General features: G+C 36.8%; 1 long non-coding RNA gene across 1 annotated transcript; it reads left to right on the top strand.

Moving 5' to 3' along the window:
* Nucleotides 1-435: 435 nt before the first annotated feature.
* LOC118171574 lies at nucleotides 436-25156 on the top strand. Its single transcript, XR_004753260.1, has 2 exons — nucleotides 436-760; nucleotides 24662-25156. It is a non-coding gene; the product is annotated as an uncharacterized LOC118171574 (long non-coding RNA).
* The last annotated feature ends 257 nt before the right edge of the window (nucleotides 25157-25413 follow it).

Genomic DNA, 25413 nt, shown 5'->3' with positions numbered 1-25413 from the left:
AATTGAAACATTTTGAACTTCCAGCATCAAGAGACAATTTAAAGTGCTTTCCAGGAGTGACTGATTTGATAACAAGACACAAAGAGGAGGAATAGAGTGACAGACCTGTCAGTCTACCTATATAAAGAATTCCTTCTTTTCTCTAGGCTGATACTTCTTTGTCAAACTTTCCTTGGGCTTTTTGGGGAGGGGGGGAGGGAAGGGGGAGGGAAGTAGAGGAGAGAAAACAATATGCTGTTGGTTTTGTTGTTGTTGTTGTTGTTTGTTTTGTTTTGCTTTAAAGACACTCATAAAAGGTTTTTTTTTTTTTTTTTTTTTTTTTTTTTTTTTTTTTTTCCAGGTAGGAATATGCTGTAATTCTGAAAAAATATTGACAATAAACATTCTGAATTCAGATGATTTTTGCTAGTATCTTTACAGAGCTGTTAATCCAGTCAATATGTCACACAGTTACAGTTTAGAGACAGCAGGTCTGAATGCCTCAGCCCAGGGTGAGGGGACAGTGAGAAGGATGAATCCAGAAGCATCATTTTTGAAGTGTTCTTGGCCTTATGTAAATTTACATTCAGGGAGAGGGAAAAAAAATCACTTTTTTTTTTTTTTTTTTGCCTAAGGGTGAAATTATCAGACTCCTAAGGAAGCCAGATAGATTTAGAAGATTCAGGTGCTTTCAAATACCTAGTCAATTTATAGATAGCAGTTTCCCATGTAATCCTATGATTGAAGAATGAATGAATCTGACAGTCAGCATCTCTGTAAGGTAAGGACTCAGACTGCTGTTTTTCCTTCTATGTCAAATCAGTGTCATTTATTTGCAGAAAAATATCCCTGTTTGAACTCAGTTTTTTTGAATTACTCCTGACTCCAAGAGAAAAAAGGAGATGAAGCAGTACATAATTTATACAAACTTAAACATGTGTTGATTTTTAAAATATCTTTCCCTTCTGTCAAGTCCAAGCACTATCAGATGGGGTTAGCATTAGATATCAGATAATTTTCAAAAAAACAGGATGTCTAAAAACCCTATAAGTTGTGAGATACCCTTGTGAGACATTCTTCAGTAGCATTTCCAGCAATGTTTTTCCCCTAACTCTGGAGCAACATGATTTTTATTTTGTCTTTGGCATTTTTTTTTGATTCCTAGGAGGAACCCATGAAATAAAAATCACAACACAGAAGGCTAATTGTGCAATTCAGCCTATATATGTTCATCCCACCATTCCTCTGTCATTTGGATTATCTTTTCTAATTCTTACTAATATTTTTTTTTTTTTTACATAAAATACATAATTACATAGTATTTTAAAAAATACATTTTAAGTCATTTAGGTTATTTGATTTTAACTGATAAAACTGAAGTTTTTAATATCTCTTTTAATTCATGTATGTAGAATGCCATTTTCTGCATTGTATCAGATTGAGGACTTCATAATGGCTAGCACCCGTTACATGGCCCAACCCTAATGCTAAAAGATTTAGTTAAACTTCCTGAAGCCTTGATTCTGAAAAAAAGCTTCAAAAATCTTGTTTAGTAAGAGTTTACTTCTCTGTAAGCAGTAGATGATCGGTATGCACACTTATGCTACCATTTTTTAAGATTGCCAGACAAAGCCAGTAATCATGATTTGTATGTCTGGTACTTATGGGTATTTTTGATCCTACTGCTTTTCAGATAAGCAGATGGGAAATGGATGAATGCTGTGGAGCTGTATAGAAGCATATGAAGCATGTGAAAATATAACTAAAGAGGTGTAAAACAATGTGTTTAGCTAGCCTTCAGTTTTAACTCATGCAAGGACTACAGCAAGAAGATTGGTAACATTTACTAATTTAGGCCATGAAGAAACTAGCAATCTATAAACTAAGACAAACTATGTAGGACATGGATTTAAAGGCTTTATTTTATATTTAAAAATTCCTAATTGTCAACAACTAAAGCCCTGGTAATATCTGAGTCAAAATCCAAAAGCCAAGAAATACCAATGTAGATTTATGCATTGCTATATGGCTTGCCTTTGTTTGTAAGTGTCAATATTTCTTCGGATTTTAAAGGCTTGTGGAGAACTGAACCTATTAGTGCTTTATATGATTATTTCACCTTAGGAAGAGAGAAAGTTCAGTATATTTGACTTTATAACATATACAATAGCAAAAATTCAGTTATGCTGTACCGTTTGCATATGTTTTCTACTAATTTCATGTGAAAGTTGCTTGCATAAATTAACTCACAAATATGTTGAAGCTGCTGGCACTGCAGTGTCAATCTGGAGCAAGAAATATATATATTTTTTTCTGCATGACTTTCACTAGTATGGAGATTTTTTCTTGTTTACCTGGGAGATATTTCTTTTTACCTGGCAGAAATGAATCAGACTATACACTTTCTACCACCATGTGAGTACTGGAATGGAAAAGAGAATTTCAGGAAGAGTTTTAAAGTACCCTCAAATTGAACTTTAGTGGGAACTAACTAAACACATGGGCTTTTCCCACTGATACTTTTTTTCATGAATAAGGTCTACTTTCTGCACCTCAACTAATGTCCAGCCAAGAATGTTATTTATACTTATCCGTGTCAATTAACTTTTGAGTCTTGTTTTACCTTCTAAACAAGTGGAGTTGTGTGGAATACTTCTGTTTAAAATTACTACTAAACCATTAATTTTTGTGTGTGTGTATTTGGTGCTTCTCAAGAAAAGAAGACATTATTTGAAATTCAATCAAGAAATTAAGAGGTGTCTGATGTGACACATCCTCTCTTCTTGTGAGCAGACATATTTAAATCTAAGAAATTTTCATTATATATTATACTGAATTTTCAGCTCATCACCTGACTTTTTGCTCTGTCTGCATAATATAGTGAAAGTGGACTACAATGACTTTGAAGATTGTGCACTTTTGCTATGCATTATGTGCAATTTTGCTATGTATTATACACATTTTTTTTTTTTTTTGAACACTTTCATTCCTACTGGTTAGGAGGATGATGCTTAATTGTATCACAGACAGAAAATTCAAAGTGCCTTTATAATCTAAAAACTGTGAAAGTCAGAAGACATGTCTGTATCCAAATTAATGTAAAAAGAATAGGATTTCAAAAATAATGTCAGAGATGGAGAAATAATATTACTGTAGCTGATCCTTTTCTTCATAAGGAAAACATAAAATGAAATACTACTTGACTCAAACCTTTATTTTAAAATAGCAAAATAACAAATTAAAAAGAGTGAAAAAATGTAAAAAGATGTATATTCAAAACAGATTGCAAAACATCCTCTGAATCCTCTGATCTCCCTTCATTCTTGCCACTCTAATGAAATATTTTTCTGTGTGAAATCACACCATCAGCCCTACCTAACTGTCTTCTAAAGAGTATTCCTAGCTAAAAGGGTAAGTGAGGAGTCCACTGATGCACCATGACTGCAGCTTTAGATTAGGAAGGATATTCTGTTTTTCCCTGTGGATAATTTGCCTCTTGGAGTGGGAAGCTCTTAAATATGCATTACACTGAAAAGGAACAATTCAGAGTACATTCAGTACTATTACTCTTCCCATAGTTCTAGATGTAAACATAACTTTCACTAGCTCTCTTAGTTGCATGTAACTTCTTCATGACTGTCCATAAAAAATCTAGTGTTCAGAATTTGGCAGGTACTTGATAAGCTTTTCCATTTTCTCTTTACAGAAATTTATTTTCCTTACTTTTTAAATGTCTTGTAGTTCCAGACTTTCAAAACTGATTCTCTTGAAAATGAATTTGCAAAAGCAGAAGACAGTCACTTCAGCAAATTTCGAATTATCCTGGCATAATATAAATTTACATTTTTCAAGACTAAAACCAAAAATTGTTTCTGCCTACATATATTCTGTCTACAGTATAAATGTTAAGTGTTCACCTGCAGCTATAGCTCAGAATTACAAGTGCCCATCAACAGCCATTTGGTCTTTACAAGAGAGGTAAAATTCAGAGTCAAGTCACATGACACAACTTGACAGATTTCCATGATATAATACAAGTGGGATGGGTCCTTTCATTTAAGCTAGTAGAAGCTTTTGAGAATTGTGAGGGCTGAAAACTTTGAATCCATTCATCTATGAAGAAGACTTTGCAGTAATGAAAACTCTTTACAGAGCAAAGATGTGGTACAAATATGATTAAAAAAAAAAAAAAAAAAACAGAGAATGAAATATATTTTGAATACACATAGGTTTTCTGTATTTTTGGATTATTATTTTTTATGATAATGACAGAATATTCTATCAAACATTAAGAAGCCACATGGCTGCCATATCATTTAGTGGTAAGGATCACATGACAATGATGATACAGGTCCTCTTCTCTTTCATTTGCTATGGTTACTGTTGGTACCATAACTGCGACATAACCAAATTGGTGGTTTTGTATTAATAGAGTCAGAGCTGAAGTTACACTGTGTACTTTCATTCCCTATGGTAACCATGAATAGGGAGTATAACTTTTCTTTTGTGTTAAATGAAACTAATTGGATTAAGAACAAGAAATAAGAATCAGAAGTAATAGTTTATTGATATATTGACATTTTCCATGTCATGAAATTGAATCATTGCTTCTGTTACTAGGTGAAGGAGGGACAGGATTTGTTTATGGACATTCTAGTTTATTAAAACATATATATATATATATATATGGAACTCCTATTACTCCTATTTATTGAAGAGTCTGATTGGTATTAGGGGGCTTTCCATCTCTATGAATTTAGATTTTGTACAACTCAGATTCTGCCTAGCAGAGCTCTAGAATAAAGACTGACTTACAACCACTTAAAAATAGTTTGAAATTAGGCCATGATATGCTGAACTTTGTGATCCCTACTGACTTTTCTGCAGCTTTTTTGTTTGTTTGTTTGTTTGTTTGCTACAGCTTAACTACACCAAGTAGATGCTGGCTTTCCATTTCCAACTCAACTGCAGAACAAAAGACCTGCAAAAGCACTCTTTGTATTACTTAATGAGATACCTATAATATCTATGGATAAATAAGCAACAATATCAACAAAATTACAGTCTCCAGTTGGCTCCCTTCTTTTGCTGTGTATGTTTTTCCACAGACACCTTTCCACCTTTGACTCTTCAAGATTTGCATGCTGTTCTTTTTCTGTTATGACGGGCTGTGAATAACATAGATTGCAATGTTACTTTTAGAAAAGATCTCCTGTCTTGCTGACTTATCATTCTCAACTTTTTATTTCCTAAAGAGATGTTTGAATCTACTGTTACTGAGCTTGTGCATGAAAGAAAACACTGCAGTTACTTGTGGTGTTCTCATGTTACTCCTGGGCTGACGTTGGCTTCGATGCTCTCAAATAGGACTCGATTTGGCAGGAAGAGTGGGGACATTCAGGTCCCCTCTGCTGTGAGAGAGAGTATTTCAGTGGAGACACGAGAGGGGCTGATCTCCATCCTGGTGTTTACAGAAAGGAGTTCTGGCTTTTCTGTGTGCCAGGGAGACCACCTGTCTATGTCACTCTGCTGAAAATCCTGAGCTCCCATAGGAACTAGAGAAGGGTGGGAGGAGGTGGTAACACAGCCACATGTGCTGGTTTAATGTTTGTGTGGTTGTGCTGGCTTTAAGAATGTGCAAGCTGCAGGTCCTGCCTGTGACCTCAAGCAGAAGGGATTTTATGAGAGGTCATTAACAGTACCTCTTTCCCTGTATAGTGCAAGAATAGCAGCCAGCAATGGTGCCAAATATCTAATTTTTCAACATTATTTATGAACACTCTACTCTCCCCTTCTCATTTTTCCCTGATAGCAAGTGAATTTACACATGTAAAGTTAGAATATATGGTCTTGAGAAGAACAAAACTAAGAAACTGAGTATCCAACCTCCCTATTGCAGTCCTACTACACATATAACGTTTTAGTCCTGCTGCTAGAAAAAGAATGAGCCATGCTGTTCTTAAACTGTTTCTAAAATGTAATAGTTTGGTTGAATTAGCACTAAAGAAGAATATTTATTCACCTGTGACTCCTCCCCTCCCCCCCCTCCCCCCCCCCCCCAAGTTCACCTTTATCAATCTTTAGCAACATTTGTGTTCTTTCATGTACTTCCACTGGGGATCTAAATTTTGTTGGATGGAAAAGCCTACCAATATCAGTGAGAAAAATAATATCTTAAACATTTAAGAATATGCTGTGTCCTTTGCATTCAGAACTCTTTCTCAAAAAGCTCATATCCCCCTTTGTTCTTAAAACTTTCTTTAAGTTTTAAGCTAAGTTTCTTTTACTGGTCACATTTTATTTATTTATTTATTTTTCCTCAAGGAAGAAAAGGATGCTCAATTCCTTAGAATGGTTTTAATGGTGTCTTCAAGAAATAACCAAATCTTTGTATTTTTTTTTTTATTTTTTATTTTTTTCCTCTGCTTCAGGAAAAGAAAAAAAAAATACCTCCAGGCTTTCCATGCTTCACCTGGTATATCATTTATATGTTTACAGAAGTTTCGTCTCATAATCTATGAAAGCATTTCTGTGCTTCACTTATGTGTAGAAAGTATTCTTCAATTGGATCCAGTGGGTATAACTTACAGTGCAAGCTGAACCTGAAATTATGGAAGGTCTCATTTTTGAATTAGCTAGGAAAAGAAGTCCTGGTTCCATGGAAACCCTTAGGAGCTTTAAACTGTCTTGGAGGCATCAGATTTTATTCCAAAATTTGAGGTTCATATATATGTGAAATCAATACACTAAGATGGAACTTCATATCATATGGCCACCCCTGTTAACTATGTGTTCAGTACGAGAGCTCAAGATTCTTCATTCTAGGTTAGTCAGTGCATAAAAAAAAAAAAACAACAACAAAAAACCAACCAACCAACCAACCAACAAACAAACAAAAAACACCCAGATAACACCCAGATGTTCCCATGTTCCCTGTTTCAAAGGATGGATGCAGATTGGGTACTACAAGGAAACAAGAAAATACTGTTCAGCAGAAGTCATGGTGTTACAGCACAACAGCACCAGACGTGTCATGTCATTGCAAGAACTTGGAGGAGAACAGTAAATTAGAAATGGTTGCGCTGAGTATCTTCAAAATGGAAAGGTAAAGCCTGGGCAAAGCCATAAGTGTTGCATGTGTAGATGTTATGCCACATGACTTGGAAGAACAGAGCACAAAGCTAAGTCAGGGCAAAGATACTCCCTAGAGTTTATGAGACATAGTAGAGATCAAATACCAAATTAGAATGGACAACATTCTGGACAACTTCTCTGGGCAACGTGCGAGTACTCAATCACCTGCATGGTAAAGTGCTTCCTGATGTTTGTCTTGTCCTGGCACTGAGCACCACTGAGAAGAGCCTGGCTCCACCTTTTTTGCACCCCCGCTTCAGTTATTTATGTACAATGATAAGATCTCCCCTGAGCCTTCTCTTATCCAGGCTGAACAGTCCCAGCTCTCTCAGCTTGTCCTGACAGGAGAAGTGCTTCCTTTATATCTTTAGTGGTCCTTTGCTGCGCTCTCTCCAGGAGCTCCATGCCTCTCTTGTAGTGGGGAGTCCAGAACTAGACACAGCACTCCAGGTGTGCTCCATGAGCATGCTACCTCCTCACCAATGCTGAAGGGAAGGATCATCTCCCTCGACCTGCTGGCAGCCTAGGACAGCATTAGCTTTCTTTACAACACAAACACATTGCTGGCTCAAGCACAATCTTTGGCAGTACAGGAAAAAAATAGTATTTAAGAAATTGACTTTTAAAATTGAATTTATTTTTTTAAAAAAGCCTTATTTTGTTAAATACTTTGTAAAGGAAAGCTATTAAATCTGTACCATACCAAGAGGAATCCAAGGTCATTAGCTGTGGGATTATAAACCTGTCCTTTAAAGGGCCATTTGACAGCACACTGCCATTCCATCATAGGTTTTCATCAACAGTTAAACTATAGCAAAGACAGTTAGAGAAAATCCCTAATTTGTAATAGCTTATGCTGTTTCATTCTCAGCTATACTAGGCATTTATCATTACATTCATCTACTGTAAAAGGAACTATGCTGTCTGGAGATAGCATATTAAAGGGTTAAGTAGAATACTCTTTCTGATACTGCAAAAAGTGCTACCCACCTTACTTTCTTGCAAACAAGTTGAATTCATAACCACTTTTCACAGCTCACTGATGCTATATTTTCCAAATAAAACTAGTAGCTGTTAGGTCATATGAATTAAGATACAGTAGTAGCTTATAAGTTAGTATAAGTTGTTATACTTTGCCATATTTCTCTCTCTCCAAAACATTTTAAAAGTTAACACACTAACTTGTAAATGTTGATCCTCTGTTTAATCAGAATGATTAAGTGATGGTCATTGTAGCATGACTCATTGCTTCTGGATAGGAACATTTACACAATATTGTCTTTGTTATGAAGCACAGTTATGATTCACATCAGTCCAAGCCTTCTTCAAGTGAGGATAGTGATGATTACATTTGGAATACTTCATTCTACTTGGTGATTTACTGGTAAATGAGCTCAGTACTTAGGCTGATACTTTTTAAAGGAGGAAAAAGAAAAAAAAAAAAAGAAGAAAAAAAAAAAACAACTGACTGCACTGCTTAAAGATTGGTCCTGCCAAAACCACATGTCCTCATTAGGAGAAAATGATCTTCCTCAGAAGAAAATTCTTGAAAAATCCTGTATTAGAACCTTCCTATAGGGAGCAGGATTTTGCTGATGCATTTGATCTTGTACAGGGTACTGACATAGGGTAAAAACAGAGGCAGAGCTTCTCTCTTCAGTGAAGCCCAGACTGTAAACTAATAGTGGTATGTGGGATTGTGTCCTTGCATTTGTGCAGCCAAACCTAGCCGCTTGCTATGTTGTCCTTGCATGCTATATTCTGTGTTTCAAAGCTAGCTCAACAGCTGAATGAACACGGCAATTTCTATTCCATAAAAAAAGATATTTTAATAGTAAACAAATAAAAAGTTTCAGATGTCTTTGTTTTAGTTGTGGGGACAGCAGTGTCAACTTAACTATACAGTTACCAAGAATCTACATATTTTTCTTTTGATTAGTCTCCTAAGGTAAGAGATAAATGTAAACATACTTTGTGTTTTAGAGTATGCAGACCAACATTTTTATTATTTATAGTAAAGAAAGAATATGAAGCTTGAAACAATCAAAACATTCCAGGTAACCTTGAAAAGAAAAGGTTTTGACCTTACCAAAAAGCAACACTTCATCTTTTTCTTCCCCAAAACAAACAGACACATTGACAGCCATCAAGGGAACGGCTGAATTTTAAGGATGCTATACTCTCTGAGAGAAAAACATTTCTGACTGCAATTTTTGACTGCTACTCCTTCACTTCTCTGAGTCTGCACATCCACAGGAATGCCTATACTGGTCTTTTGTAGGGCATGTCTAATATATGAATTAGCTATGCATTAGTTCAGCCTTATTCTACATAATAAGTCAATCAAGAAAGAGTTGTATTTATCATTTATGTAAGTCTCAGAAGTTGTGAGCATGGACTGAACTGTCTTCCTTTCACATATTCACATTTACCTTCACTTCACTGCACTCATGTCACTCAGGCTGTAACAATTACTTTTTACAAACTATTTCACACAGGACACATTTTACTTAACCTAAGCCAGGTAAAAGGTAGGTGCTGTGGTGGTTTTACCGTGCTAGGCAGCTGAACACCAAAACCGTTCTCCCACTCCCCCTCCTCAGATGAGGAGGGGAAGAAGTAAAGGAAAGAACAACTCACGGGTTGAGATAAGGAAAATTTAATTAAAGAGAAAAAATGTTATTAAGGAAATATTATTATTAATTAAACAATTCAACTAAAGGGAAAAAAGAGAAAGGGGAAGAGGGAGGGGGAAAGGGAATAACAAAACAAAACAAGTAAAGGCTATGTGGAAGTGCAGAGGAAAGAAATTCCTCTCTACTTCCCACAAATGAGCGATGCTTGACCACGTCCTTGAAGCAGGGCCTCAACGCACGTAGCCGGTGTTTTGGAGGAGGACAGACGTTTTCGCAACGAGAGCCCACCCCTCCCCTCTTCTTCCTTTTTCCACCTTTTATTGCTGAGTGTGACACCATATGGTATGGAATATCCCTTTGGTTGGTTGGTTTAGGTCAGCTGCCTTGGTGATGTTTCTTTCTCACTTTTTTTTTTTTGCCTACCTCCTAGGAGGGTTAGAGAAAGTCCTGATGCTGTGCCAGCACTTCTCAGCAGCAGACACAACACCGGTGTGATACCACTGCTGTTCTAGCTACAAGTGCAGAGCACAGCACTGTATGGGCTGCTGCAGGGAAAGTTAACATCCCAGCCAGACCCAGTACAGGTGCCTAATCAGCTTACCTGCCTCAGACTTCTATGGAGGTGGAAAGATTCGTTTCTTCAGTCATTTCAATTAATTAAAAAGAAAAAAGATCAAAATTAATATCCCACCCTTGAACACAGAGAGAGAGAGAGAGAGAGAGACCTAATGGTTATGTTGAAACAATCAAGAAATGCTTTTGCAATGCAGTTTGGCAGCACAAAGTCCATAGCCTTCTAAACAGCATTCAGTCTACAGTAGGTATTTCATCTATATGGAGCGATAAATACAACTACACCTGCAGCAGTTCTGGACATCTCGTTATAGTGAGACAGTGACAGATTGGAAGAATTCCAAGGTAGCAAACCTGAAGTGGTAATTCTCTTTTAAGACAGCCTTTTTGGAAATATTATATGGGCTAAATAGCAGTTAAGCCAAAGAGTAACTAAATGGAGACAGAATTCTATAGCTACTTGAAAAATGCAGGCAAAAGATACAGATATATGTGTTTTTTGTTTGGCTGGTCTTAACCTTGATATAATGAGATTTCATTGAGTTCATAGCAACAAAGGAAACATTTTAGACAACACCAGAAAGAAGTCCTCAGCCGTATCACTCAAAGTACTATTTTATAGTAACCTGGGTATTTCACAGATACAGATAAACAAAAAAAAACAAATAAGCAAAAAACACCAACACAACAGTGTCAACCAACCAACCCTCTCCGTCCCTCAAAACAAACAAACAAACAAGCAAACTCCACAACCAAACAACAAAACAGTAAAATAATTGCCAGAACGCTGCTACTGAGCCAGACATTGGGGCAGTAATTCCATACCACCTGTCAATTCAATCACACAAAGAACTTCTAATACCTAAGATTTTGTTGTAATTTTTGTCTTAATACAAAGCTGTATTATGTGCATGTTTAAGATACAGTAGTGATTCTGACTGCCTGGATAGAGAAGCTTGAACACTGACCTTGGAACAACTCTTCCTGACCATAATTGATTGAAGAAAATTTCCTTTCTCATGAGGTACTGGTAAGAAAACACTAAGTAAATTGTTCTTTTGTGGAGATCCCTCCTATTCTCATATATAGAGGGTTGTGCTCTATGCATGTTAGAAGGTGACTACAGAGGCAATAGCCTGGGACATGCAGAAGTAGTACAGAGCAAATGTCACTGCAGCTCTAAAAGTTTATCCCTTCATATACAGAAGCCTGGTTTTACAGCTCAAATATTAACTCCAGTGAAAAATATATAATATATATATCATATCATATCATAACGTATCACATTAGTAATTGCCTTTACTTTAAAACAATCCCATCACCATGAGGACTGACTAATACCTTCTATGTTATCACTCTGGGAAGAATTCATAGTTTCCTTTTTCTATTTGGGCAACCTAAAAGAAGGAGAGTTAACTCCTTCTGATCTTTTGCAGTCAGGGAGCAGTCATGGGACCAATGCATTGGGAGGATAATAATTTGATCAGTAATGGCACAGATTTCTTTTTCTACAAGTACTTTTTATTTTGAGAAGTCTACCAAAGATAATCAATGAACATTACAGTGATCCTAGATGAGTTTTATTTATCGAACTTACTATGTGAAAAATAATTACATTTAATAATTCATACAGAGCTCAAATACAAACAGAAATTTTGCACTGGCATTGTTTTTTAATTGAATAATACAGGAATGTCACTCAGTTCTCCTTGCTGAAAAGCCCTGCCATCATTTTTTATGCTTGCTATAACAGAACAGGAAGCCTGGCTTAGATCAAACATATAAATTAAAACACAAATATTTAAGAAAGACGAGAATAATTTTATCCCCTTTTAAATAAAAAAGACAAAATTAAAGACCCTAAAATGTAAGATATTTTATCCAAAACTTCCATACAAAATTGTTACTGACTCATATAGGAAAATTACAGGAGAGGGAGTATTCGCTTCAGAGGCTTGCAAAGCCAAAAATGTGGAAATAAGGAATTAAATGTAAAAGAATTAGACTGAAGTTAAGGTGTTTGCTAGGTAATATCCTTAAACGTTTTCCAAGGGGTGCCATAACGATAAGAGAATTGCAGCTAAAGCTGTGAGGGGGGGAGAGGCCCAGCAGGAATGCAGCTCAGCAGGACAAGTGAGCCCTGTTTGCACAGACTGGACGGCCACGCCTGACAGCTCAAGTCTGTCTTTCCAGAAAGGAGACCCTCAGCTAATGCAAACTGCTGCCAGCAACAGCCTGCACATACCCATTTGGCTGCCAAACTGCAGCAACATCAGGCTGTGAAGTTGTTTTTCCCCGTTGTTGCCAGACTTATGAAGAGACTGTCACTTTGATGCCTTTTTTTTTTTTTTTTTTTAAATCTTGCATTTTTTTTTAATTTTATAGCAACAAATTAGCAAATATATATATTATTTTCTATGACAAGGCCCACAGGGGCACCAGAATCAACTGCATACAGAGCTCTATACTTATATTTTTGTTTTATGGAGGGAAAAAAATATAAACAAAATAATAATCATTGAATACATATTTTTCCTGTTAGTAGCTAGGTTGGCAGTGGTTTTGTTTGCTATGACAAGCCATCATGAACAGGCAGGAGAGACAGCTGTGCTCAGAATTGTGCACCTGTAGCATAAGTCCTCTCTCTCTTCCAGATGATTGGGGGTAAAAAGATTTATACAAGAAAAAAAAAAAATATTGGCTAGGGTTTTAAATACTGTAGAAAAATAATAGAAACATTAAACATGCTGAGCGCTGTCTTGCAGCTTATTAGAAAGAGTTATCAGCTTGAAAGCAATTTAGAGGCAGACACCTTATACAGAACATTCATTGACAACAAGCAATCATTCTGCCTCAGATTAAGAAATCACAGAAGTGAAGAAAATTGGTGGAGAAGTGAAGACAGCAAGAGCCAGGGTAGGGAAGACAGAAAGCCCAAGCCCATTTATAACCCTTTTAGACATAACTTCAACATCTGCCTCCTATTGTAAGAAGCTCTAATGCAAAAGCCAGGTTGCTAACCTACATTTTCATGGCATATCTATACACATAACTGGCAGTACTGCCCTTGTTACTGAGGAGCCTTATGGTTTACAGTATCCAAAGTGACTTTATTATGGTCTGAGGAGGTAGATGTGAGATGCGCATTCATTTTTTTCTACAGAAATACTATTTTTGTGTTCATTTTGGAAAATACATGTATTCAAAAATATCTTTTCCCTTTAGAGGGCCTCAGTAAAAGTGTTTTCAGTTTTAACTTTCTTGGAGAACAGATAGCCTATTGGAAACAAAATGTCTCCTGCTTGAATTACTGGGTTGCTGCCCTACTGAATTTCCCTTATGTCTCCCAATAACTGTGATAGCATTTTTACTCTCTGGATGACACCATCCTGGCCTTTCTTAAAACTGTCTAAAATCTGAGCTTTCTGCACACTGACCCTTCCATGTGATGCTCATACATATCCCCTGTCAGATGAGTTGTGAGCCAGATGTGAGAATTGCAAAGGGCAAAGGGCAGGTAAATGTGCTGATGTGGCAGTGACCTCTAAGTTGTGGCTGTACTCCTGAAGCCTACTAAGCAGCTTTTTTTTTTTTTTTTTGTGTGTGTGTGTGTGTGTGTGTTTGTGTGTGTATGTGTGTGTGTGTGCGTGCGTGCACACAGTTGTCTTGTGTGAAAGTTTGACACTGTGAAATGGCCCCAGATGAAAAACATTTACTGCTCTTATTGTTAGACCATGCTCTGACCTTCATGGCTTCTCAGGCCCATGCAATTCTAATGCCCAGGGTTTAGTAGGCCCAACATCCAAATTGGTCAAAGCTATTGAAAAATGATATCTGTTTCTCAGATAGAGAAAGTCAGGATGCAGTGAGTCTAGTTTTGATGCTGCAGAACTTCATGATTCTCAGGTAAAGCAGAATGTTGCTAACAGGAACAGCAATATCCTCCAGCCTCGTGTGCAATGAGGGATGAATAAACACTTTTATGTACATAATAGAATTTTAAACTGTTCCTTTCCCTCACTGGAGTTTTCCTGAGCAGCAGCGCTGGAAGATCTCTACAGTGGAATCACACCTCCACCACGTATACTCAGCTGTGGCCGCTGCATCACTGCGCACCATCTGTCACGCAGGCGGCACAGCGGAGCCGTGCAACAGCAGCCTGGGCCTGCTCTGGAAACATTGGCAGCAGCTGTGTGGCAGAATAATGGAGAGCTTCATGAGGGAGGCAATAGCTTGCTGTTGTAGCCTCCTGAGAGAGCAGGGGCAGAGCCATTGCACAAAGCAGAATGGGGCTCTTGTGGATTTAAAGCTGGTGAGAAGTGGTTGCAGTGCTCTGCTCTTGTCATGGGAGACCTCTCATCTGCTCTTGCTAGTGAAGGCAGAGCCTATGACTTGATTTGCTCTTTTCCCATCTCTCTCTTAAGTACTCCTATCAATGAAAATTCCAATGTTTTGGTAAAAAAAATAATATACATTTTGGCACAGAGGGTGCGTTTGTGAGCAACAATAACATTCTCAACTGCTTTTAGTATTAATGGGATATGGGGGCAACCAAGCATGCATCAAAACAATAAATGGTAAGGATTTGTGATAGCTCTATCTGCTCTGCAGTTGACAACAAGGAACTGTGACTTTACAGTGAATTTCTGCCTTCATTTATTATGCTTTAGAAACCTGAATTTGAATCTCACGTGCTGTAGGGTATGTGCGCCAGGCTTCATTATGTATGGAATTTGAAATTAGCAGCAGTTACTTAGTGCCCAGCAGGGCGTTTGACAGTTGTTTGAACCAGAAGCTGATCATCAAGTTTAGAGGGGTAGAGTTGGCGATAAAAGAGTGAAGGCTGGGAAAATCCTGGAGAGTCACAGTGCAAGCAGAAGGTGTTCTTCAGAGCCTAGTGAAATCAGAGAGAAACTTCCCGTTAATTTGGCACTGGGTTGTGTAAGACCTTTAGTAAAGAATCATATGAACTGAGTAGAGATTGATGAGGAGAGAGAAGTGTGTATGAACACTGGAAGACTGGGCAAAGATCCTCTTTGAGTGAAGAAAGGAATCAGCTGGAGAGGCTCTGAAGTTTTGCAGAGATTGGAGGAACAGCTGGAATCCTCTTAAGATTCACCAGAGGCTGGTAACTTTACAAATAGGATTGATCTTGCAAAACTTCCTCTAGCAAAAGATAAAAAATGTGCTGGCCAGTCAGAGATTGTTGTCTAGGATTTATCTATATGCAGTGGATAGACAGGAACAGCCACAAAGCAAGTCACTCCATGTGCTTCTTTCTGCTGACAACAAAGGAAGCCGAGATGACTATCTTATGCTGCACTGAAGCAACTTTTAAAGGATTAAATTTATGTACAGGGAATGCAACTCTCAATTGCTATTAAGCAATGTCATTTGTAAGCATGCTTTGAAGAACTCTAAAGATAATCTAGTCTCTAATTCTTGGAACCTGTTGAACATTTTCTTTTTAAAGAGCGAGTTGTAATTTTGTAATTGTATCATTTGTAGGGAATAGTTTACTTAAAGGACAAAATTACATTCAACTGCATTTCTATTAAATAAAAGAAAAGTCATTTTCTGTAAAAGTGCCTGTTTTGAAAACACTGCCATTGTAATCTTCGTTGTTTATTCTGGCTGTGCAGAGCTTGAATGAGTGGAGGCTTTCTAGCTCTAATATCTGTGATTAGACTTGTTGCACACTTTAATCTGGGAAGTCCCCATACCTTTTCCCTTTGCACTGGTTTGAGAAGATGTAGTAGGGAAAAAAGTGTCTAGTGAGGGTTTAGGCTGCATATTTGGGGTCGGAGGTGGTGGAAACTAATTGTAAGAAGGGGTAAACAATGAAAGAGATTGCTTAGGGAGATTATTGAGCTGTCAGAATTGGAATTTTTTAGTAATTACGTATGTGGCTAATCCTAACTTTGGACAGACAGACGGATCTGTAAGGATCATGTATCTTCTATTATGCAGGAGCACTGTGAACTCAGAATACTGTTATGGTTTATAGATGTGCAGCCTTGATTAATTTTCCAAATATCAGCAATTGAGTATACAGATAAAGCATTACTTTGTAATACATGTAGCCCTTGTGTTATATTTAGAATTAAGCCACATAGCACTTGTGTTATATCTAGAATTAAGACACAATCAGTCTTGGATAAACTAAGACTTACCTTGTCTGTGCAGTATTAGAGCTCTCTGCCACACTGAGGAAATGTTTACCTTGTGAACCTCTTCTTAACCCCCTTAGATTCTCCTATGTCTCAGCACTTCCTGAAGAATCGCAACACTTTTTTTAATGTCAAAAGTACACACATATAAATGGGTTTGGTATTCTTCTATTTAGAGACTAATGAAACAACAGAAAAATCATTCATCTGGGCCAAAAATTCTATCAGCAAAATTGATGTGCACATCAAAGAATATCTGATACTTTCACTTCTTTCAGATGACCTTTTAAGTATGTTCTTGAATTTTGGATCCTGTGCATGCAGGATGCATTGCAATATCTTAATAAATACAAAGAACTAACTGACTTCAGTGCAATTAGCAAAAAATGACTGTGTCATGTTAAAAGAGCTTTATTAATTTCCATGGATGGGCAAGAAAATGGAAAGTATTGCTTAAATCTAAAAATAAAACAAAACAACAACAACAACAACAAACATGATGCAGTTCTTAAATGTAAATAATGTTTTTTAAATTGTATTAATTTAAAATGCCTGGTAAAGCAAAATACAAAGTGTTTAAACATTCCTACTAAGATCAAAGAAAATATGTGTGCAGAAATGGGGGGGGGGGGGAAGGTTAGGAATTAAAAAAAGTCTCATAAAATAGAAGCTATTTCCACATGATGTGATGATATAAGGCTCTGTGAGATATAAGACTCTGTGATAATCCTTGAGGAGAGATTGCATTTAGTCCTACTTTATGTTCCATTATTTATATATTTTCTTGCTTCACCTGCTGTAACAAACAATGTTGATAAAAACTATTTTCATGATTCAGTGGATTGTGATCAGAAAAAAAGAACACTGTTAATGAAGTTCTGGAACTGAAATTGAAATTCTAGCAGATAATATGCTTTCTTCATTTTCCCGCACGAACTGTAGCATAGACTATAATTCTAAATTTCAAAGGTGTTGATGCAGTATATCTTCTTAACACATCTTGCTAAGCATATAGTCACTTGAATAAGGCACACTTAAACGTAACATCTTTCAAGAGATGTAAAACATTACATAAATAACAACTTCAGAATTATGAGGATGAAGTTTGACACACAAAAAAGAAAATGGAAAAAAAATATTTGTTTCACCACTGCAAAATTCTTGACCTATTTTGAAAAAAGTCACATTTTTTCACCATCATAATAAATCTTTATGCAGTACTTTAGTGTGACCATCAGAAAATTGAGAGTAAATGTGTCTACTATACTGAAAAATGAAGAGCTAACTTGACTAAGTTATTGGAAAAATCAACTACCATTTTCTCAATTTAGGGCCTGAATTTTCCTCCCTGACTTTTTTTTCTCCCTGCCTGCGTTGCTAGTTGTTCACTTTTTCTGTTCCAGAGGTATGAGGACAAAACCCAAACTCAATTCTTGAAAAGCATTTCAGGTAGTTGAATGTGCTTTGAAGATATAAGAAGGGAAAGAAAATCCAATGCTCATCACACTGCTGTGTTGTGCAATGCAAGTTCCAGCAGACATTAAGAGATTTCCAAATAACTACTTTCTTTTTTTAAACAACAACAACAACAACAAATTTATTTTGCTACTTTATTCTGACATCTAATGACAGGGGCAAGAAAAAAGCTGTATTAATGGTGATGGCTTTACATGTCCAAAAATTAGAATTAAAGGTATGTAAATTTACTTAGAAACATAATGTAAAATATAAGATCTTACTCAAATATGCAAAACAATTGAAAACGTTTCCTTCATGTGATTTTATTGTATAGATCATGTGTTACATTTAAGTCATTCAATAAGGCAATATAAGGCATTTTTGGAAAACACAACTGTAAAATTTTGTAAATGTATATCTCTTGCTAAACTATATATTTGGTGGAAATTGTGATTTGTAATAAAATTTTGATATAAAATAACTTTTGAGTCAAATTAATATTAAATATAAGCTTTTCATATATCTGCATAGATAAGCAAGATATTAACACAAACAGGCTGAGCATGCATGCTTTCAGGCCAGGATTTACATCTCCGAGGCAGGTGGTGACCTCATCTTGAACTATGCAAAGGCATCAGTGAGATAAGAGGCTACATGTTATACTCCAGATAGTATTTTTGTACTTTTAATAAGTTAAGACATGTTGTAGCACAGAAACAAAGTTGGCATATGCTAAAAGCCCAGGTAACTGGTTCATTTCCTTCTTCTTAAATTTTTCTGCATAAAAGGTCCGGTACATAACATGCCTAATTTAATAGTGGTACTTTCCTTCCAGAAAAATCCTTTCCTTCCAGGGAAATCCTGTTACTCAGATACAGACAGGTGAACATTTTACTGAAGGATGCATTAAGGAGTTAACTTGCAACATGGTAAAAATGCTCATGATCTACAGTACATCTTACTCTCTGGCAATTTATTTTTAATTTTTCTATTTTCCTCTTTCATTATCAGTTAATACCTCTTAGGTCAGGCAGCAGTTGCAGCGTGTAGACTGGCCACTACTGACATGTAGGTCTCATGACATGTGTTTAAATCAACTTATTCTACAGAGAGTCATTTCTCTGTGTGTGTGCCAAGCACTTACAGGATGCTGTTTAAGTGCTAAAGAGAGTCGCACACATGATATTTGGGACAGTGATCTGCTTGCTATTTATATTTCAAATCGAGTCAAGCTAAATGGATTTTTGCAAGCCTCTTAATGAAGGTTTAAAGAAAGAAGCACAATCCAAGAGTGGAATATACAGTGCAAAAGGTTTTTTATTCCTGAATAGTTGTGTGCCTCAGTTTACCTATTTTAATTTACATTGGATGGCAGAACAAAATTTAGGAATGGTAAAAGGGAAGGGAAATTAAATTATCTTTTCCTGGGAAATGCTCACTCTCCTGATTTCAACCAGGTTCATGTGGCTCTTTTTTCTTAGATCTATGCCTTAGTATTTCCATCAGCATACACTTGAAAGATGCTAACTAGCAACAGAAACTGTTAACTATCAGCTAAATATTATAGGAGTAGTCTTGTGGTTCCACATCAGAAGCAAGGAGGTCTAAATTGTACTGAACTTACTATATACATGCAAGGAAATGGTCCATGATTTAGCAAGACCAAGGATAGCACTCACTGCTCCAGACACTGAAATTTGTTTGTCTGTCACATCTTTGTTTTGACAAAGCTGAACACTGGTCACCAGGTAAATTGCTCCTGTTTACAAGAAAGCAAAATGATGGACAGCAGAGCTGAAACCTTAGTACAGCATCAGCTTCATTTGTCATGACAAAAGATGCACTGAGAGTCTGCAAGAGAACAAGACATAGTAACCTATCTTCCCTTGAAAAGAGAAAACACTAACCTCAGAAGCTTAAATCTTTAATGTGGCCAGCTAACTACAAACCATCTAAGGATTGTTGAAAAGATGTACAGGTTGTCAATTTGAAGCAGAAGCTACTGACATGCATATTTTTTCAGCACCCAAGGTTTTATTTTCTAACTGCTTAAATAAACATTAAAGCAGCATGTCTTGAAAAATGCTTCTTGAAAATGTTGAGTAGAAAAGTAACTTCATCTACAATTGCTTGACATTTTCAAGAATCCTGCAAGCTGTACCAATGAACATTTTCATAAACTTTATATCAAATAAAGCTCATACATGGTTAAATGCACAGTTATTAAAATCTAATTCTGTAATATTTAGTATATCTTTAAAAAAAATCATTTTTACCTTTAAAAAATATTTTTAACTATCATGAAGCAATTTCTGTGAGAGGTAGAACAGGAAATTACACTCAAGTAATTTTCACTAAAATACCTGAGCATTCAGGCAAGGATTCCCTAAAAATAAACACATATCACAAGGCCACAGTAACTTAGCAATGACATATGGCATTGCTGTTCCTTTGGTGTCTTTAAGACTGCATATGGTATTCAATTGCCAAGTTGGAAATAGTATTTTTTCATTACTTATTCCAGAAGAGTGTCTATAAGCTTTGCTATAACCATTGATTCCTCTGTGTCAATTCCATTTCCTAAAGAGATTCTCTTCCCTCAGAACACATAGCTTATTTATATGACGCTTAAATCTCATCCACCCACAAGTCACCTTTTTTCCTAAATCCTTAGGCAAGCGTGATTTTTTTTTTTTTCCCCACTGCTCTTTTTACAGAAGTGGGCAATATGCATTTAACATTATCGTTACTTAGTCTCAGGTTTGCTGAAGCATAGCTTCTGCCTGCTGAAGCGTACACAACCTTTAAAGTTCATCTACCAGCTTTCAGAGACTGTTAAAGAGCCACCCTACTTAGAAACAAGTTTGCTTAACATCCTGCATTATTCCTCATTTCTTTTCCTAACACTTCTGCTGCTGAATTTCATGGAAATATAGAGTCAGAATATCTTGAGTTGGAAGGGATTCATGAGGATCATGGAGTCCAACCCCTGGCTGCACACAGGGCAACACAGGAGTTATACCATTTATCTAAGAGTGTTATCCATGCTTCTTGAACACCAGTAAATCTCAGTATCCTCAGCTACTCCTCACAAGTCATGGCCTCTAGTCCTTTCACCATTTTAGCTCTGTATATCAATATTTGAAACAGAATTCTAATCACATAGCCACCATTACAGCTTCAGGTAGAGAATAAGTAGGTAGCAACTTGCTTTCTTTCATTAGAGAGAAAAAAGTTGTTGAGCATACATATTGTTCAAGCAGAGAAATTATGAAGAAAAAGTTACTTTAAAATAAAAGTAAAACCAGCAGTCAGACATTTTACAAGATATACTGAAAACACATTGTTTCTGCTGATAGCTCAGGATTTCTGAGTAACACTTACCCTGTGAACAAAAGAAATAGTTCAGCAACCACTGAAACCAATGATCTGACTTCCTACTGGTCAGTGTCTTGTGGCTGATTGTCTTTGGTGTGCTAGGAAGTACAAGATATACCAAAGCATGTGGAGGACATTTCTAATTCCAGAATGAATTCTCCATTGCTTACTGAACTAACAGCAGTCTTTTCCTTACTGGGGCTATGGAAAAGAATCCATGGCTACATAAGTCTTGACAAAGTTAACCCTGAGACCTTTAGTGTTCTGCAAAATGTGGTTGAAACTGGTCAAAAGAATAATAATAATAAAAAAGGTTGAGATTTTTTTTCAGTGAGAGAGTAGGAAAGACAAAGCACAGAATCACATCCACATTTCCAAAGAAAATTTAGCTCTTCCTCACCCACAGCCACTCACCAAAGGCTTAAACTCTGTCCTGGCCAAACCTTTATTACAGTTAATGCCACCAATTTTAGGACGGTTAATGTGCATGAAGATTACAGCTACTCTCTCCACATACTGTTTGATTTCCATTAGCACACTTTTTCATCAGACTGTTCCTAACAGAAGGTGCTGAAATCTCCGTCAGTAATTCCTCATAATTTTGGCTTATATAGAAATAATAATGCATCTCCCAGGTGAAGAGGTATATGCAGTTTCCCATGCATCCTGCTGAACAGTGTATTAATTTTCAATTGGCCTAAATACTGTACTCTTTCAACTAAAATGCAATTATTTGCAAGTATGTTTGGCAAGTAAGTGCTGCAGACTTTTCTATTTATTTCACTACATGGAATGTACTTCATCTTCACCTGCCCAAATTAAAATATAATCTAACAATACATTTCCAGCTCTCAAACCAACATTTCATTAATTTTTGTAGACAGCTGAGCATATTTTAAATGCTGGCTTTGTGCATAGTGAATAGCATTTTCAACTCCTCAGTAATTTTTGTTTATTTGTAACTTTCCTCTGTTTGAGCATGTAATGTCATGGAGAGATGCACTGCTGAATCATCTATAATGGTTCATGTGTTCACATCTTGTAATCTCTGATGGTGGCACACAGCACAAAAAAATGCTTCTCCCTATCCCTACCCTATGTATGAAAATGCATATTTCTGTCAACAAGTACTGACCATATTTTTAATAGGTCAGTAATTAAATGACAAGTGCATAGATTAGGGTCTCAAGACAAAAAAATGGAGGGAGAAAGACTCCTAGAAAGTACTTACATGGACCTCAAGGAAAAACAAACAAACAAACAAAACATTTGCGTGGGGTCCTTTGCAGGCACCAAGGTGGAAGAAGAATGGAGGAACAGAGAGAGAGCCAACAAATAACACTACACCTGAGGCCACACAGCCCAGAGTGTAGTGACATCTCTGGGCTGGAGATCTCCTTGCTTACTGCAATGAGTGCTGCTGCTTGCCTGGCTCAGGTAGCGTGGTCCCACTCCTGATCCAAATAAAAGGATGTACAGAAGCAGTCAGTCATGGCTGCTGAGGTGGCTCCAGCTGGTGCCTGGTTATGCTTGAGCAACTCAGCCGAGCAGCTGAAGCACTGCTCTACCTTCACATACCCCCAGGCAAGGCTCCAGAAATGCCTTGTAAGTGACAGCAGCCTCCACTAGAAATAATTAATTTGCTGATGGCAGTGGATATTGCAAGTGATGGTTGTCTTTCTGGACTGGAAGTGAGGGTTTATGCACTGATATTTTGCTAATTTTTGGGTGCATGTACCAGCTATGCTCTGATGGCCCAGTCACCTCTGACATTGGCTTCCTGGCTGGCAGGAACAACTCAGGTCACCCAGCAAATGTCATCTCCCATTTGTGGGGCTGGAAAGGTGTGACTTGGTGTTAGGATAGCATAGTGGAAGCAACAAGACTGAGGCCTTTTGCAGAAAATCATGTATCTATGGAAAGTCTTCAAGAGAGAATTTAGAGAGAGGAATCAACCAGGAGCAAACCTGTGTGAGGTGCCTGCCATATAATAGTTCAGAGGGAGCAGCTGGGTACAGAGTGGAGCAGGGATTTTTCTTCCCCGTTCCTCCTTATATCTCCATTAGGAGTTATGTCACTTGGCCAGCACCATGGGCTTTAGCTTAGAACTTGACTCAGCAAGAAAAGTGTTCTTTGAGAATCTGGCAGTAAGCAATGTTTCTCTGCTATAAAAGATCTTATACAAAAACATCATCAACAATAATCCCAACAGTTCTCTGATATATTTCTGTCATTCTCTATTTAAAAATCTAAATTAGTATTTCTAAAATTCAATAGCAATATTTTTGGCAAGGATGCAATGTGAGAATGACAGTTTTCAAAAGCTGGTCTTATGCCGTATGCCTATTAAATTGAGGTGCTGTGCTCTGATGGATCCCCTTAGTGCTCACTATACCCACTGGGTTAAGGGGAAAGAAATTCAAACTCACAATTCAATTTCAATATTTAATCTGACTATAGGACATTTTTGTGTGTTTATTATCAGTCTTCAACTAACTCATTCAATGCTCATTTCTGTAACAAATCAAGAATGAAAATACATTTAATTATATCATGCATCAGAAATTCATTGACTAAATAATTAGAAGTTTGTCACGAAACAGCCCTTATGGGACGTGAGCACGGATTTCCTAGAAGTAGACAGCCTCAGAAATTACATGAAAAATAGACATTTTATCCCAAGGTTTTCAAACTAACATAACAAGAGAACAAATGGTCAAAATATACTGACACTTTCACAGAATACTAGAGGAATATCTAGCTTATTGTTTAAAAAGCCATAAATTTATTAAAGTAGGTTATACTAGTCCCACATTGCTATATTTTTTCAAAGCTTACAAAAAAAAAAAAAAAAAAAAGTTGGGGTTAACTGCAAAATAAAATCTTTAAAGATAAAATAAAAATCTTTAAGACTTCCAACACCTACTTACCTCTCCTTTTAGGATGTTTGTTTTACAAAAAGTTTGAGCAGATATACTTTCAAGGACTGGAAAAGTACTTCAGTGCTGTAAAGATCCATGAATATAAAGCCAGCATTGTCTACCAATAAACACATGCATTTCTACTTAGTACACCTAAATGTGACCTCACCTGTTTCAGCTGAGGAAATCTGGTACATTTTTCAGTTCTGAGATTAGTCAGGGATGTGAATGCAAACTAGCATACTAATGGCTAGAAGTTTTGGGATGTATGTTGAAATGGACTTTTTTTTTTTTTTTTTTTCCTGTTCTTTTCACATTGATTTCATTATAGAAATGGTAATAAGCTAATCTAACCTTAAACAAGACCAAATTGAAGTATTATGACATTTTCCTCTCATGTGCTCCTTTGCAGGACTGACATACAGATCTTCAAAGGTAATTCAACTGATCTGGAAAGCTTCCTCTTCATGCTGCTGTAATGAATGCTGCCAGCTTCATGGCCACAGCCTTTCACAGGCACTGTCAGTGGACCAATTTTGACATCCTTAAAATGCAGATTTCTCAAGGTTAGTTTAGTTCTTGGGTCTGCAAAATCCATGTATTTTAAAATCCTTCTATATGTTTAGGGAACTTTAAACACATGCACACAACCCTGTCTTTGGCCCTCTTCGTTACAACCCTGTCCACGACTTCCTAGTCTGCTGCAATACGAAGTAAAATGGGTTAGCACAAGCTACAATAGGCAACAGCTGTGATGATGGAAGTGCACGTGAATTCAGTGGATGGATATATCCTAAGAAGTACCATGAACCTCTACTACACATGGATGTGACTCTAGATCTCTCCAGAAGCACTCCTCTCATCCTGTCCTATCTAAACATAGTGAAAAATAAACTAGGAACACAAATACAAGTTGCCAGTCTCATTTCTGTTGACAGAAAGAGTTACTTAAATATATATATTTCTTTTTAAATCATGAATAGCTCACAGACTTGGAGAAGAAGTGAAAACTGGCTTACTATGAAAGTAAAATATGGTTGCAGTACCATACCACCTACACAATGACAAGAACAGGACAGAGCTGCAAATCTATTCCCAAGGCAAAGTGGATTCTAAGTAGGAGGGGGAGGGAATAAACAACAAAAAAAATCTTAATAGGAAGCT

This window comes from Oxyura jamaicensis, chromosome 1, assembly GCF_011077185.1.
Source record: "Oxyura jamaicensis isolate SHBP4307 breed ruddy duck chromosome 1, BPBGC_Ojam_1.0, whole genome shotgun sequence".
NCBI lineage: Eukaryota > Metazoa > Chordata > Aves > Anseriformes > Anatidae > Oxyura > Oxyura jamaicensis.
Note: the sequence above shows the minus strand (reverse complement) of the source record. Positions and strands in the feature narration are given on the sequence as shown.